General features: G+C 38.1%; 1 long non-coding RNA gene across 1 annotated transcript; it reads right to left on the reverse strand.

The window, feature by feature from the left end:
- Positions 1 to 14,958: 14,958 nt before the first annotated feature.
- LOC134477280 (uncharacterized) lies at positions 14,959 to 17,543 on the reverse strand. The gene is made up of 2 exons (XR_010049205.1): positions 16,160 to 17,543; positions 14,959 to 15,317 (listed from the first exon to the last, which is right to left on the reverse strand). It is a non-coding gene; the product is annotated as an uncharacterized LOC134477280 (long non-coding RNA).
- Between the last annotated feature and the right edge of the window lie 299 nt (positions 17,544 to 17,842).

Raw genomic sequence — 17,842 nt, forward strand, 5'->3', positions numbered from 1 at the left:
AGTAAATTATTATTTAACTTAAGTTTTCTGTGGATGAGTCCAGAAGAAATGTTGCTGAGATTTTTTTTTTTTTTTGTACCAGGAATTAAACTCATGACCTTGAGCTTACCATGCAGGCGCTTAAGTCACTGAGCTAAATCCCTAGTCCAGAAATATTACTAAGATTTATGTAAACCTGCATCTGTATATCAAATCAATCAAGCTCCTTGCTCTGACATTATTTGGTAGAAAATTTATTTGTAAACTTAACAAATAATTAAGATGCATTTAAAATAAATATATCTAAATTATAACTTAGAAAACTTAGAAAATCAGTGGATACTGTGAAATAGTAACATGAAGTCTCAATTTTATTTGAAAACCTCCCTTATAATTAATGAGGAATTCTTTCAATAGGGAATTGTCCTAGTTTCTAGTGATGCAAAAAGTATGGAGCATGTTCCTGAGGGCAACTGCTTACAATCTTGTTTGGAAAACAGATCTCAAAACTAAAAAATATTAAATCATTGAACTTTAATCCAACCTATTTCTTTTCAGATACCTTTGATTCTAGAAAAGTGTTGACAGGCAGAGATAGAAATCAAGCCAATGCAAGAGGCAAAATTCAGTCACTTTAATTGGGTCTTTGAAGAAGGATTTCAAAGAAAGAGATAACAAATTTACTGTGAAGGGCTTAGAGAATTTTATTTACAGTAACTTTTATGCTATTAAAATTTTAAACTTTTAATAGAATTTAAACCAAAATAGCTATCATTTCTTGACAGAATACAATATGTCATATACTTTACATCCATTATCTTGCACCTCTTTTTATAGTGCATGCCAGCAGTGTATAAAATATATACGCAGTATATAAAGATTACATTTTTCTTTTTTCTTTTTTTTTTCATTTTTTTTGTCTTTTTCATTTTTATCGGTACCGGGGATCGAACTCACGACCGCCTGCTAGCAAGACAGGTGCTTATGCCGCTGAGCTAAATCCCCAGCCCCCAATATTACATTTTTCATGGGGAGTTAATACATGTACATAATACATCTTAATTCTTTCTTTTTTCTCACCCTCTACCCCTTTCCTCCCTCCCTGCCAACTCTTGGTCTCCTTCTCACTTTCAAAAGCTCTATTTTCATCATTTTCCCTTCTTTTCCCCCATTGCTTTTCCCTTCCTTCCCTCCATCTCTTGTTCTCCAATTCATCTGAAAAGCATCTCCCTATTTCCTATTTATTTTCTATTTTACTTTCTCTGTCTTTTTCTCTCTTTAGAAAGCCGTATCCATTCACCTACAAATGGCTCGAGTGTCTCTCTCTGTATGGTAGTATAGTACTCCATTGTGTATAAATACCACATTTTCTTCAAAAATGCCCACTCATTTATTGGTGGGCATATAGGCTATTTCCAAGGTTTAGCTATTATAAATTATGCCACAAAAAACATGGATATGCATGTATTCCCATAATTTGATGATTCATAACTCTTTGGGAAGATACCTAGATGAGCAAGAGTTAGGTCTAAGTTTGAGGGAACGCTGCATTGATTTCCATAGTGGTTGTATTACTTTACATTCCCAGCAACACTTTAGAAGAGTTCTTTTTTTCTCTACATCCTTGCTAGAATTTATTATTATTTGATTTCTTGATGAAAGCCATTATTTCTGGAGTAAAATAATATCTCAATGTTATTTTTAATTTCCGCTTCTGTAATGGCCAGATGTGCTGAACATTGTCTCATGTATTTATTGGCCTTTTGTATTTCTTCTTTTGAGAAATGTCTATTCATTCCAGTTGCTCATTTTCTTTTCTTTTCTTTTTTCTTTTTTGGCTCTTTGAGACAAGGTCTCATTATGTAGTTCAGACTGGCTTTGGGATTACTTTGTTGCCAGGATGGTCTTGAACTTGCAATGATCCTCCTGCTTCAGCCTCCCAAGTGCTGAGATTACAGAAGTGCATCACTATACCCAGCTAGTTGCCCATTTTTAATTAGATCTTTTATTTTGAGGATCTAATTTTTTTAGTTCTTTGTATATTCTAGATATTAGAAATAATGTTGGCAGTTTGATAAAGGATTGTGTTTTTGGATCTTTATTATTTTCTTCTATTTGATTTTGGTTTTATTTTGTCTTTTACTTTTAATTCTCATGGACAGATATGAGACTATTTCATAACTTTCTTCTTTTATAATAAATGTACTTGGTGTTTATATATATCTATAAATACAAATCAAATATGGACTTTAATTACTAATAAAGTATCAATACTGATTTTAAAAAAGATGTTAGACCTCTGTCTGAGGAATAGCTGGCAAAATATTTTTCCTCTTTTGCAGGTTGTCTCTTCACTCTGTTAGTTGTTTTCTTTAATGAGCAGAAGTATTTTTAAAGTTGCACCACAGTCAGCTTATGATGATGCATAGCGCAAAAGAAAAAATGAGGATGTAGTAAACCACTGATCTTCTGAGATTATTTCTGCAACAAAACCTTTTCTATCCTGATTGATGCACATTGTAAATTCAGTCTAAGATTTAAGCCTATGTATTTAATCTCCTAGCCTTTGGCAATGAAAAAGGAGCTTGGCCCAGAGTAGGCATTCTATAAACATTTGTTGAAGGAAGGAATGCATGGTCATTGCCCAAAACTGAACATAATATTTTAGATGTGATTTGATCCACATAAGAGTCATTAGGCATACAAACACTCTTTTACGCTGAACATCTGTTAAAGAAAGTTTAGAAAGCTTTATTTGTTGCCAAATACACTTATGTCTTTAATGACAACAACAACAACAAAATTATTGTCTGCTGAACATGTTGAACAGAAAAAGGTAAAATGAGTAAAATAAAGTATAAAAATTGTCTTCTAGCTGTGCATGATTTCACAAGTGAGAGTCACAGATTCACAGCCAGCTGTGTTACAAGGCAGCGAACAGAGGACTACAGAACATGCTTGATTGAATGCACACTGAGTGTGAAGCAGGGTGGCTTGAGTTTCAGTCGTTTGTTCTATGGGTATGTGTTGAATATTAATGATGATTTGGCTGGTATATGCACCTCTGCAGAGAAACTGTCTAAAACTATGGCTCTCAAAGATTTCACAAGGTAATACTGATAAGAGAGACAAATTAGTTATTAAGAAACTACAACCGAGCATAGGAGCTGTGACAAAATTAAGCTTAGGAAGCTATGGATATATAAGTAAAACATCTGAGATCAGCCTGGAAGAGTCAAGGAAGGCTTGCTGGAGGAAGTGAGCTGTAGGGTGCTGCGTCAGAGATGAGTGCTGGTGTGAGAGAGTGTACTGGTGGGGAAGGAAAGTACATCAGTGTCAGTGAGCACTGGCGAGAAGGCCACACCACAGAGATAGTCTGAAAGCGTGACTTGCTCCAAGGGCCAGCAACCCAGCAGCAAATACCACTGAGGTGGCTAAATCAGCAGAAAATTATTGTTAATAGTTTTGAAGTGTGAAAATCTTATCTTAGGACACTAGCGTGGTTGGATCTGGTGTGGGCTTGCTTCTTGGCTTTCTGACAACTGCTTTCTTATTGTCCTCATACATGATGGTAGATGGTGGGGATGTTTCTCTTCTTATAAGGCCAACAATCAAAGGCCTCATACTTACGGCACTATTTAACCATAATTATAAAGGTTTTACTTCCAAACAGGGTCCTGCTGAGGTATATATACAGGCTTTCAGCATATGAGTTTGGGAAGGACATGAACATTCAGTCCATAACAAGCACTATGGATGGAAAATAAATTATTTAAGGAATTCTGGAGAATGAAAATTGAGAGATAGAACAAATTAAAGATATAGACACTTATCAGATAGAGAGAACCCCACTGGCATACAGTGATTCCCTGTTCTCTGCGAATGGCCTATATTTGGGAGGAAGTCTCTTATGGTCATATCTGTACCAGGATCTCCTCTCATGAATCTAAACATTAACACTGATATGTTTAAACTAGGTAAATCAAAATACTATTTTTGGAAGTTTTGAAACTGAAATTAAGAGGACAGAATCTGGGAGTCTTTAAATTAAATCACATTATTGACAACCCACAGAGAAAAGAGCCACCACAAACAATACACAATTAGCATAATGCATAGTGGCCCTTGTCAAAGTCTTCAAACTTGTTTTGCTGGCATCTTCAGAGCTGTCCTGGTTCAGATTCTTCCTGGCACCTGCTTGTACAATTTTTCCTTTGACTCCACACTTCTCCATTATCTTCCCAATGTATAGTTCTCTTTCTGCAAGAATTAGTCAAAAGTGGGATTTTGTTCCAATAAAATGCAATAAAATGATTTGCATTATTTGGGGTTATCATGTACTTTTTTTTTTTTTTTTGTCTTTTTCCTTTTTATCGGTACCAGGGATCGAACTCACGACTGCCTGCTTTCAAGGCAGGCGCTTATGCCACTTGGGGTTATCATGTGATGCTAATGTGTCTGGATTCTACCCTCAAGGCAATGGAACATTACTGAAGGGTCTGAGAAGAGAAATAGCAACCAGAACCATAGTTTTGTTGGTGGTAATGGATGGGTAGACTGAAATCACAGATTTTGTTTAGAAGGCTGTTGTAACAAGAACAAGAAATAATCATGTTTATTTCATGTATCCAGAAAGCTGAGCCAGGAGGATCATGGATTTGATGCCAGCCTAGGCTTTATAGTAAAGTCAAGGCTGACCTAGGCTACATGCTGAAACCCTGCTTCAAACAAATAAACAAACACACATGAAAGAGAGAAAGAAAGATGAAAGGAAGGAAGGAAGAAAGAAAGAAAATTGTGAATAGATTTCAGAATTAACTGAAAAAGAAATGTAATAAGAAAGGGTTTGGTGTTAAGAATACAAGATGATTTCGGAAAGTTGATTTTCAGTGACTAGGAAAATAAAAAATAGAAAATGGTCCCATCCAATAAAGAAGGAGGATCTGGGCAGAGTGCAGGGTGGAAAATACTAATAATTTAATTTGGAATTTATTGAGTTGTGGGGATTGGTCACAGGCAAAAGGTTCAGCAACTAGATATGCTGATCAGAATTTAGGAATAAAATTTAATTTTGGGGCTTAGGACCATCTGTATATACAATAGTTCGTGCTGCTGATCACTGGTAGTGGATAAGAACAGTGAAATTAAAAGAGATAATATTGTCCTAGAAGGCAAACCTGGAGTTTCAAGAAGGAAATGGACAACAGTGTCAAATGGCCTTGAGAGACCAATGGAAACACAGGCTGAACATTCTATTACATTGAGAAATTAAGAGGCTGGACAGACAGCTCAGTGGTAGTGTGCAAGCCTAGCATTCATGAAGCACTGGATTTGAGGCCAACACAGCAATAGTAATGAGAAGAAGGAGGACAAGGAGGGAGGGGAAGAAGAAAAGAATGAAGAGGTAGAGAACAACAGAAAGAAGAATGAGAGAGACAGGAAAAAATGCCTGAGGCAAAAGCAACTGAGACTAAAAGAGACTGAAAGAACTACTGAGAAAAGAGACAAGAAACAAAATGGTCAGGGTAGATCGTTTCTTTCAGTTCAAGATTTGAAATTGCATTGTTGAAAGAAAAAGGAAACAATGTTTATCAAGGAAACTTAAATGGTTGGAAATAAAACTGGAAAACTTAAAAGAATACACCACAATGTACAAATGTCTGCTGTTTCTCATTAGTCCTGGGAAAAGGTTATATAAGGTGGATAGTTGGATTGGCCCAGAGTCAGGCCTTTATTCGACGAATATGTAAAGGAATAGGGGAAATGGAATTGAGGGTTTTAATAAAGAGACAATGAAAGAATGGAGGCTGAGAAATTGAGGTAAGGTAGAACTGTAAAGGGGTTTACAATTACAATACATGTATTTATAAGAATATTGTGCTCTGATGTTGGAGTTAAGATTTCACAGAAGGAACAATTCCAGCTGATGATATAAGTCGTAATCAAGAGTATAGACTAGAAAAAACAGATAACAGGAAAAGATTACGGATCTGTGAACCTAGGATACCTGAGCATATCTGTATATTGATGCAAAGAATTCAGGACAGAGAAGTTGTATCAGTTATCAAGCAACAGATAAAATACCTTTCCTAATTCTCAAGTGGAATTCCATGTTCTGTAGATTTAGGAAGAAAGAACTACATACAGTGGTGTTGTTACAGTATGGAAAACCAACAAGGGATTCTAAAGCACCCTGGAGAAAGAAAAATAGAACAACGAACTGAGATTTAAAGAGTGGAAGGACTGGAGTAACTACCAGAATTCAGATGAAGAGGCTGAGAGACAAATGAACTTAGTCCAAAGAAACTAGCAGGCTGAGAAATAGAAGTAAATATAACCATTTTACATTCATTCCTCCATCCCCCGATCTCTTCTGAGTTTGGCGTTGGTCAAACTCCACCAGAAAGCGGAGAGTAAGGAGACCTGTCGAATCCTTCATATATATAGCCTAACTCCACTGCTACCCTCAACACGAAGGAGGGTAAAGAAGGATGCAAAATGGCTTTGCAAATAGCTATCCAGCCTAGTAGATTAGAGTTAGTTAGAGAAGAGCTGATAGTGCAGGTCCTTAGAAGTTAAGAGAGAGAGAGATTCAGATTTCAGATAGATAGATGACACTTAAACAGGAAAGACAGAGCAGGGCGTGGTGGCACATGCCTATAATCCCGGTCCTCTGGAGGCTGAGGTAGGAGGACTGCTGTGAGTTTGAGGCCTGCCTGGATTACATAGTAAGTTCAAGGCTAGTTTGAACTACTTAGCAAGACCCTGCCTCAAACAAAACAAATCTAAACTAAACTAAACTAAACACAAGAAAGATAATTTCAAGAAGAGACAGAAAATAAGTTACATTTGCAAAGAGCCTTATGGATTCTACTTTTTGTCTATGAAGCAGAAGACATCTACTGAGAAAGTGGAGTGTGGGATGAACGTGGTGAAAAGTTTGAGAAAAACAGGAAATATTTGATGCTATTGTTGGGGAACATTAAGGAAAAATGGATTGGACTAATGTAACAAGAGGTATGATCATGAACCAGGGTGGTATAACCAGTCCTTGGCATGATTTTTCTCTAGTTTTGTTTAGCTAGTGGTCAGCTGTGGGATGACTAGGTGATTAGGGTCCATAGGTTGAATGTAGCCAAAAGAAAACAAGGGAGTTTCTGAAATGATGAACCATAAATCTAAGTCACAACGGAAAGAAAATTAAGGCTGAAGAAGACTACTGAAAATGGAAAAAGTGGAAGACTTTATCAAGGACCGGGTGCCCTCATGAGGTGTCTTTGAAGAAGAAAGATGACTGTTACGGAAAGAAAACTTACTGAGGATCTAGGTCAGTGGCACAAGTGCCTGCCCGGCGAGCATGAGGTTGTGAGTTTGATCCCTGGTACAAGGAAAGAAAGAAAGAAAGAAAGAAAGAAAGAAAGAAAGAAAGAAAGAAAGAGAGAGAGAGAGAGAGAGAGAGAGAGAGAGAGAGAGAGAGAGAGAAAGAAAGAAGAAAAGAAAAGAAAGAAATTGCTTGAATTAGTGATTTTGTTACCTTAGTCTAAATCCTTTCCTTTTCAGGAAACAGAAACTAAACTCATCTGAGCATAAACTGAAAATATTTTATTGGTGGATAGAACCCACAGGTCTTTGGCAGACATCCGAGGATCCCGCGGCTGAAGCATAGTGCCACGGCTGTCTTTGTTCTGTTTTCTTAAATTTCTATTCTTTCCTCTCTCTTGCAACAAGCAGACCTTTTCATGTGGGCCTAGATGGAAAGATGACTGCTGGCAGCTCCAGACCCCCTCATGGCAGCCGATGACCCAGTATGAAGAGAGCACAGGTTAAGTTTCCTGGAAGTCCTGTGACTGGTCTTGCTTGAGTGTCAGCGCATCCCTTGATCTAGTCACCATGAATGAAGCCAGAGAAAGGAGAGTGATCTGCCTTTCTTGGCCAGATCTGGTTTGCAAGACCATGGAAGAGGGGGTGTGGAGGGAAGGGCCCCATTATAATTAACAGGTTTTCCAGTGTCAAAAGACATGGGTAAGAGGAAGTTTTCCCAAACCATATAGAGGTGTGGAGAGTACAGCCGTGGCAGATGGCGGAGGTGGAACAACATGCTGAATGGGGCAGCAGCATGTGAATGCCCCATTAGACCTTGCTGTTAAAGGTGCTTCTAATTGGGGGCTGGGGATTTAGCTCAGTGGTGTAAGTTCCTGCCTGGCAAGTGCAAGGTCATGAGTTCAATTGCCAGCACAAAAAAAATGCTTCTAATGACAACACTCATAATATGTGTATGTTCTAACAAATTTCTTTTAAAGTCTCAGTACATTTTTTTATCACACATTCAGTTATTAAAAGTGTATGTAATGGACAATGAGAGTTAAAAAGCAGTGTTCCATTGATGTTTTCAACAACCGTGGTCACTTCTTGAGTCCTTATACAGTCTCGGTACTATGAAACCATTTTTTTGTCTTTTTGAGACAGGGTCTCACTATGCAGTTCAAGCTGGCCTTGAGCTCACTTTTGTAGCGCAGGCTGGTCTCAAACTCACAAGGATCCTCTGGCCTCAGCCTCCCAAGTGCTGGGATTACAGGTGTGAGCCACCACGCCCGACTATGAAACCATTTTATATAGCGACCACTTCTATGAAGTACTGAATCAGACAGTCATTGGTTGCCTCTCTACCAGGCATTCTCTTTAATTTTGTTTTTCCTAGTAGTATACAGATTTTCTTTAGGAAAACAGCAGTTCTTCCATTGTTAGTGACATTGTTAAAGAGAAACAAGATAGTTTCTGAGTAGGCTGAGCTAATCAAAGTTACTTGTCTCCCTGCTCTCAATAATTGGTACAGGGGTGGGTGTGTCAGAGAAGGGCTTGTTGCTTATGCTGGGAAAGCCGGTGCGGATTCTTTGGTTTTCTGGATGGTGTGGTATGGCAATGGGAGACTGGAGTTGCTGCAGCCACTAGAGGAGCTGGGCCGGGAATGCTATGAGGGCACAGCTGCTAGAAGGTGAAAGACAATGAGTTTGGGACCCAGATAACAGTGAGCCTCTGCATCACAGTGGCCCAAGATAGCCCTAACTGTAGCCTTCGGCGGCCTGAGCCAATAATGTCTCTCTCTCTCTCTCTCTTTTTTTTTTTGTCTTTTTCTTTTTTATCTGTAGCGGGGATCGAACTCGCAACTGCCTGCTTGCAAGGCAGGCCCTTATGCCGCTGAGCTAAATCCCCAGCCCCAATAATGTCTTATTCTCTAGGAAATCTATTTCCTCTGAGCCTCTGTTTCTTCACTTTTAAAATGGTAAAGATGAAAAGAATTTTAATGCTGTATGGTAAGGGTTAAACGATACAATGCATGGCTTGATACTCTATCTTGTTCTGGTAGATTGTCACCCGGTCCCCTTTCAAATACACTATCATGGAATTGATCAGGTTATAGCTTTTTTAAATTTGTAGGCATATACTTTAAAAAGCTTTATAGTGCCAGGTGTGGTGGTACACGCCTGTAATCCCAGCATTTGGAAAGCTGAGGCAGAGGAATCACTGCAAGTTTGAGGTCAGCCTGGGCTACAAAGTGAGTGCAAAGCCAGCCTGGACTTCATAGTAAAACCTTGTCTCAAAAAGATAAATAAATAAGAAAAATATAAATAATAAAAAAACTTTATACTGCATAATATAAACAAATAAAAAGTTACTTTTAAAGTAATATATATGCAATTTTTCTATTAAAAATTATTCCCATTGTAGAAGATATAAGTGCTTTATATAATTTATACACTAAGTATAAATTCTACTGAGATTGAGTGTCAGGTCTTTGGTCAGTAGCAAAATTACCATTATTTATTGTTCTGTGGGGAAATCACCTTTCCTTTACTATTTTTCAACTTATATTACTTAATTCAGGAATATGAGCCAAGATTAACCTGAGGGTTACTTGTATTAAAACACTTGTTCTGTTTTTATTTCTTTTGCCTCTTTCTCAAATTCTTTCCTTGGATTTGTATTTATCTGTGCTTTGGCATCTTACACAAGGAAAGAAACTTAATGTGATATTTAAAAAATGTTTCTATTTTTGTTTGTTTGTTTTTGCCTACAAAGAATTGATAAAAACACTTACCAAAGAGCAACACAAGATATATCTCTGCACTTACAGTTAAGAACTTGTGATGCTATTTCTTATGAAAACAAAAACCTGGAGAAATGAAAGGCTAAATATGCACATAAAGAGTTAATGTATGATTTCATATGGTTAACCCTGAAAACCCAACTTGTAATACATTCATGAAAACAAAACAAATAAATCATTTAAAACCTTGGAAAGTAATAATAAACCATAAACGCAATGTTACTGAAACTCAGCCACACCACAGCTGGGCCCTGGTTTGGATGTGACACAAGTGTTTTAAATTGCACTGGGTGGAGGCCCCGGCAGGAAGGAAGCATCGGATATTGCTGGAACATATCTTTGTTTGAGCAACAGCTAATGAGAAAGGTCACCATTATGCTTTGCTTTCAATTACTAGGTCTGTTTTGAAGTTAGTACAGAACATCTCATCACAAATGCTGGTGAATGCTCACTGAGGCACACAATCCTGCAGTATTAATCTTTTTTTCTCCTAAAAGGAATACAAAAAATTCAAAGTGGTGAAAACAAAGTTTATATCCTCATTATTGTTATGATCAAAATTTGCCAGTAAAAGATAAAATGATTTCCTATTTATGGGCTCTAGGGTTCCTGCTTATTTATAAAATTCTACTGGTGAATATGAAGAAAATTTAGCTTGTTTTTTCCTGCAGTTTTAGTGGTATTTGTACTCTTATTAAACTTGTTGCTAGTGTCTGCAATGCAAGGCTTTCTGGACTTTGTTTCCTAACATTTATTGCATTTGTTTAATGAATCAAGTAAATAGTACTGAGATTCCAAGAAAACAATTTAATTTTCTTCTGTTTAAAGTATTTGCTGACAAATGTAATAAACTTCAGAAGTTTTCTTCCCAGGAAGGGCTGACATAGATCCAGACAGTAAAGACAGCACCTGCAGACATTTCTGCTACGGCGGGGGAGAGGGTAGAAATCTATTACGTATCTCAGTTTATATTTTCGGTTTTCCCTGTTGGCCAGGCTGTTGTATTCCCATGTCTGCAGCACGTTCCACTGTGGGAGCTGCGTCCTCAGAATAAACTTTGTGAAAGGCCGGGTCCACCCTCTGGGGATAAGGGATCCAGGAGGAGGAAGGGGAGGGGGTAAAGGGAAAGGGAAGGGGATGGTTGTCTTCCTGTGTTTGGATGACCTTTCCTTATGTTTATCTGGAGGGACTGGTCAGCCACGCTCTACTTAGTGCTGGTCTATCATGTTGTCCAGCTTTAAACAAGTAAAGGACCTTTGCCTCTGCTCTGAGATTTAGTTTTCTGAGTTTTAAATAAATAAATAAATAAAATAAAGTATATAAGTATGCGAGGGGTGAGGGCCTAAGAACAGTTACTAAACATACACATATGCTTATGCTTGGTCTATTAGCTTCCTTAGGAGAAAGACCAAGGTGCACCCTGGAGCCATCCGAGGAGGGGGCACCTATCCTTCTGCCCTCCTGCCTGGAGTGGGCTCTGACAGTCTTCCCCTCTCACATGCTCACCATTCAGCACGTGTCCCCACCCGCAGGTACTCCATAAATGCTTCTTGAATGAATAAATGGGCAGAGCCACTGGGAAGTGACTGGGAACAGGCTGTGGGGTCCCTGTGCTGCCTAGGCTATTTGCCAGTTTCTGTCCTAAGGGCTGAGCACAGCTCCACTTCAAAGAAACCAGTTTGAAGCCTCCTGGTCTCACATTCCTGACGGATGAGTCACTTGTTTCTTGTGGGTGAGTGAGACCGAGTCCTCTGGTTTCCACCTTGCCGTGTCATTTCAGGGCAGACTTCTCACTTGGCCTGGCTTTAGCTTCAGTGCTACTTCCTCACAGAGGCCACTCTCGGCCCTCCCAGTCTCCTGGTTTAAGTTAGACCTCAAGATGCCTTTTGTGAAACCCCTTAGGCACTTTTCAAGACATCCCCTCAAGACACCTCTTATGTTTCCTCCTTTTTTGGGGGTGGGGTAGGGTGGCCTGGCGGTGGGGTTGAACCCAGGGCCTTTGCACTGAGCTGCTTTCCCAGACCTTTGTTATTGTTAATGTTGACACAAAGTCTCGCTAAATTGCTAAATTCCCCAGGCTGGACTTGGACTTGTGATCCTCTTGCTTCAGGCTCCTAGGCTGCACCCAAATGCCTGGCCCTTGTCTTATGAATTCACTTGTGCGATAATTCCTTATCTATTTTCTCCACTTCATTACAGATTCCCTGATGATAAGTAACCATATTTATTTTATCACTGAGTCCTCAGTACCTGGCACATACAGTAAGTGCTCATGAGCAAACTAATGAATAAATTACATTGGGAAGGAGGGTTCAGACTAGGCTACTGAGTGAAGTTGGGGGATAAAGGTCAGAGTCAAAGCCTTATCCCAAACAAACCGTGGACACGTTCATGAGTTTGAGATTCTGGAACATGTCATAAGTCACACCATACATTTTACTTCCAGAAGCTGGCATTGTGGTTCTAGGAGTGAGAACACTCTCTGATTCACACAAGTAACAACTTCTTCTACCTTTTCAGCAATACCATTATTGTTAGTGGCCAGGTATCCAAGTCTTAGAAGGATTCTTGATGTTTCCTTCTTCCTCACATCACAGTTTCACAGTATTTCTGGTTAGAAATGAATGAATAGAGGCTGGGGGTTTAGCTCAGCGGCATAAGCGCCTGCGTTGAAAGCAGGCAGTCTGAGTTCGATCCCTGGTACCGATAAAAAGAAAAAAGACAAAAAAAAAAAAAAAAAAAAAAAAAAAGAAATGAATGAATAGAGAAAAAGTGACGGATATATATATATTCATATAGATGTGACTGTATACATATGTATATATAAAGAAGAATAAAATTATTTCATTTGCAGAAGAATGGATGCAACTGGAGAGCAACAAGTTACATGAAATTAGCCAGACTTAGAAAAATATTTCATGATTTCCCTAACAAATAGACCCTAAAAAGGATGACATGAAAGCAAAAGGAATATTATTAAATAAGAAGAAAATAAGGGAGAGGGAGGAGGGCATGTAAGGGAGGGTACCAGGAGAACAGAAAAAATTTATTAATGATATGCTAAGACCGTGAAGTTGCCATGCATTTACTGATATAACATCTCCATTATATTCCATTAAGTGAAATAGCTGATTTTAAATGGTACAGATGGCACTGTTGATGGTTTATGTTAAAAAATGCATTAATCTGTAGAGATATCAAGAAATCACTTAGAATGGTGTTCACCTGTTTTAATTTGTCCCTGGGAGTGAAATACTAAGCATTCTTTTTTTTTCTAATTTTCACTTTTTGATTAGCCCATGTTTGTAGTACATAATGATCACATTCTTCATGAGGAGTTGGCACATGCACATGATATACGTTAATTATTTTTTATCCCCTTCCTTTCTTCTCCTTCCATCTCTTGGTCCCCTTTTCATTTGCAAAAGATCTATCTTCCTATTTTCTGTTATCTATCTTTTATTTTGCTGTTTATACTTTGGGTTTCTTATACAAAAGAAACCTGCAATATTTAAGCTTGTGTGTCTGGTTTGTTTCATCAATGTAATAGTCTCAAAGCACATCCAATTTGCTACAAATGATTCAAGTCTATTCCTTCTTTATGGCAGAGTAGTACTCTACTGGGTATAAATATATTTTCTTTATCCATTCATATGTTGGTGGACATATAGGCTGCTTCCAAGATTTAGCTATTTTGAATTGCGGTGCTATAAATGTGGGTATACATGTATCACTATGATATGATATGATATGATATGACGTCTTTAATGCTTTCATGAAGATCCTAAAAGGGGAACAACTGGATCAAATGGAATTTATAGTGGGGGAAATTTCTATACTGAGTTCTGTAGTGGTTGAACAGAGTAAAAGAGCTCCTTTCTCCCAAAGCTACCAACATTTGCAGTTACCTGATTTCTTGATGACAACCATTCTTTCTGGAGTAAAATGGCATCTCAGTGCTGTTTTAATTTGCAGTTTTCCAACGACCAGCATATTTATTGCCTACTTATTCACTTTCCCAGTGTTTTATTTGATCTTTTATTTTGGGGCAGGTTTAATATTTTTGGATTGTTTATATATTCTAGATATTAGTTCTTTACCTAAGGAATAGATGGCCAAACTATTTTCCCATTTGTAGGTTGTCTCTTCACTCTTTTGGTTGTTTCCTTTGCTGTGCAAAAACTTCTTAATTTGGGGCTGGGGATTTAGCTCAGGAGCATAAGCGCCTGCCTTGCAAGCAGGCAGTCATGAGTTCGATCCCTGATACCATCCCTGGTACCGAAAAAAAAAGACAAAAAATTTTTAAAAACTTCTTAATTTAATATGACACCATTTATTGACTCTTGGCGTTACTTCTGGTGTGACTGGAGTTCTGTTCAGAAAATCCTTGTTTACACCTATGTCTTCAAGAGTTTGATCTATCTTATCTTCCACTAGATTGTGTGTTTTAACATTTAGATCTTTGATTCATTTTGGTTTTAGTTTCATACATACTGAGATATGTGGGAAGGCAGGCACTTATGCTGCTGAACTAAATCCCCAGCCCCTAGATTCAATCTTTTGCATGTGTATAAACTATTTTCCCAGAATTGTTTGTTACAAAGGCTGTCATTCCTTGAGTGTAACAGTTTTCTTTTTAATAGTATTTTCTGACTTGTAGTATTATGTTTCTAAGTGAAGGAAATTTAGAGTTGCTATGCGTATGAGAAGTGATAGATATGTTAATCAGCCTAATTGTAATGATCATTTTACAATGTTTATCTATCTCAAAACATGCTGCTGAGCCAGAGGACTTAGCTCACTGGCATAAGTGCCTGCCTGGCAAGTGCAAGGTTATGAGTTTGATCCCCGGTTTAAAAAAAAAAAAAAAGCTATTATATCCTTTAAATATGTATTGTTTTATTTATTAATTTTACTCAATTTTAAAATATTTAAAAATACTTCTAGTTTTTTCTTTTTCATTACCATAAGGACATTTTAATCTAATCAGCAAATTAGATTTCTTTCTTTTACAAGTTATAGATCATGAACTCCAATTAGTTTAAAAACAAAAACTGGAAGCAGGAAGCAGTATTCACCCATGTGCCAGCAGTGAGCAAGCCAGCCAGGAGAGAACCACGTAGCAGCACCTTCCTCATGAGTCAGCTGGCATGTGCTCGCGGGGAGAGAAAATCTCCTACTCTGATGCAAGAGACTGGCCGATTTGGAGGAATACAGGCTGAGACGATAACAACTGAAATAAAGAAAGAACTTAATGCTTATATTGTTTGATTGACTTTGTAGAGCTAAAGCCAGTAGTCTGAGCATTTATTTAGAGGATAAAAATATGCAATGTAGTAACTATTGTGGATTTCCTACTGCCTTATTTTTGAAGTCCAATACCATTCTTATTGTTTTGTTTTATCTTGTTTTATTTATTTATTTATTTATTTATTTTTTTGTCTTTTTCGTTTTTATCGGTACCGGGGATCGAACTCATGACCGCCTGCTTGCAAGGCAGGTGCTTATGCCGCTGAGCTAAATCCCCAGCCCCTTATCTTGTTTTATTGTTTTGTTTTATTCTTTTAAAAAAAGAACCAGGAATACATGCACTGACTCACGTTTCTGGGTATCGATGGGAGCAGTTTGCTTCAGATATGACTAGATACAGGGGCTCAGCTGTTGTTCAGGCCTCACCACCCGCTTGCTGTCACTCACTAAACTTTTAAAATGGACACCTTCAACTCCTGGCTCACCACCTCCTCAAAGGATCAGAGAGAACTCGGATTGCATTCACATGACTGTTTTTGAACCAGTCATTGTTGGAGTTAGGGAATAAGCTCTGTTTGGCCAAGCCCAGGGAATATGCTTGTCTTTGTGACCCCTGAATGGGAAAATGATACAATCACAAAAACAGTTCCTCCAATAAAAGAGGAATTATTGGAAGCAGGTTTGGCTTAGTGGTCGAGCATATACTTAGCACTTTCAAGGTTCTGGGTTTAATTCCTAGCATCATCAACAATAGAAAAAGTAATTACACTACCAGGATAAACTGAGAAAGTGGTGCCAGATAATGAGAAACAAAGCAGTGCTTACCTGACATAGCTGCCCTGGGCCAGGTGCAGCAATAAGCCCTCAACCTCCGTACGGCAGGATGCACAGGGGAAATGAGGATGGACTGTGGGTAAGATTACTTTGGCCCAAAGACTAGATTTTTCTCTTTCAAATTGTGTTGTTTTAGGCAAGTTAAACTTTAAAGAGGTCCAATTTTCTCATGATAGAACAAACACTGATGTTAGACATTCAACAGATTATCCCACTTTAAACTAGAAGGAAATTCCAGCACATGCTAAAACATGACTGAACCTTGAAGACATGGCAAGGAACTAATACAGTCATGGTAGGATGACTGTACTTAAATAAAGTACCTATTTGGCCATAGACATAGAAAGTCAAATGGCAGTTGTCAGGGGTTGGAGAGTAGGGAGAAGGGGAGTAATTGTGTAATGGACAACAGAGCTTCAGTTTTCCAAGATAGAAAAAGCTCTGGTGATGGTTGGCAGTAAAATAATGTGAATGTAGTTAACAGTCATCAACTATCCCCTTAAAAGTGGTTAAAATGGCTAATTTTATGTCATATATATTTTAAGTAGTTTCTAAAAACATAGATAAAGGGTTAAATGAAACAATAGATATATACTACTCTTAGTGAAGTACAAGCAGATAGTAAGTGCTCATAAATATCAAAAGTCTTCTCATAGCAACCCAAGAATGCAGTATTCGTAGCCTTATGTTAACAGCTGATTAAATGAAAACTTGGAGGTTAAGTAAATGGTCTGAGCCTGCCCAGCCAGGAAAGTACCAGAGTCAGACTCAGATTCAGCTCTGGGCCCCTAAGGTCCTGCTGTTCCCTGTTATCCCAGGCATACTGCTTAATATTTTTAAAAGCTGCTTGAATTATGTTAAGCTTCCACTTAACAAAATTTAAGGCATATACTCCTCGTCTAAAACTCAAATGCCTCTTCCTAGCATACTTCATTTTGCAGGATGACCCCAATTATGTTCTAGCCTCATCTCAATCTTAAGACCCTGTTTGAGCCTGCCCTGTGTTGTCTATATTCACTGCCTATGTTGGGTCTCTTGCTGGGCCAAGGCTGAAACTCTACCAAAACCCAATTCCTTCAGCCTCACATTCCTGGGTGAAAGACATGCTCACTTCCTTTTTTGCACTTCTATGGTGTTTATTATTTGATAGCAATGCAATATGTATTGTTTAATAAGTGCTATTACTTTGTGTAGTCATAACTTACCTCCACGTCACCATCAGCTCATGGAGGCAACAATTATATTTTTTATTGCCTTAGAGTTTTCTTTAAGGCTTGTTTAGTGTTTTGCATTGAGTATGGATTTGTTAGCATTTCTTTAATGATGCTGATGTGGAAATATGATTATGTTGTCTAGTTCACAGAACTGTGATTTGAACTGAAGAAAAGCACATATTGTTTTCTTTCTTGTTAAAAAAGATGTGAGGATCTTTCTTCATACTTCTAGGTCAGCTCAGGACATAAAGCTTTCAAGCAGGTTGGAAAGAAAGTTTGAACCTCGTTAAAAAAAACTTACCTGCTGATGGGCCTGTGTGAGAGGAGGATGTCTCTTGCTGATTAAATTCTGAGAAATAGAAGCAAACCAAAGTATTTTTGGAGCAACCAGAGAAGAAATGGGTTTTTTAAGAATATCTTGGGTTTGGGGACACAGCTCAGTGGCATAGTGCCTGCCTGG

Source organism: Cavia porcellus, unplaced genomic scaffold (genome assembly GCF_034190915.1).
Source record: "Cavia porcellus strain 051 isolate PalLab524CR breed Dunkin Hartley unplaced genomic scaffold, mCavPor4.1 scaffold_1, whole genome shotgun sequence".
NCBI lineage: Eukaryota > Metazoa > Chordata > Mammalia > Rodentia > Caviidae > Cavia > Cavia porcellus.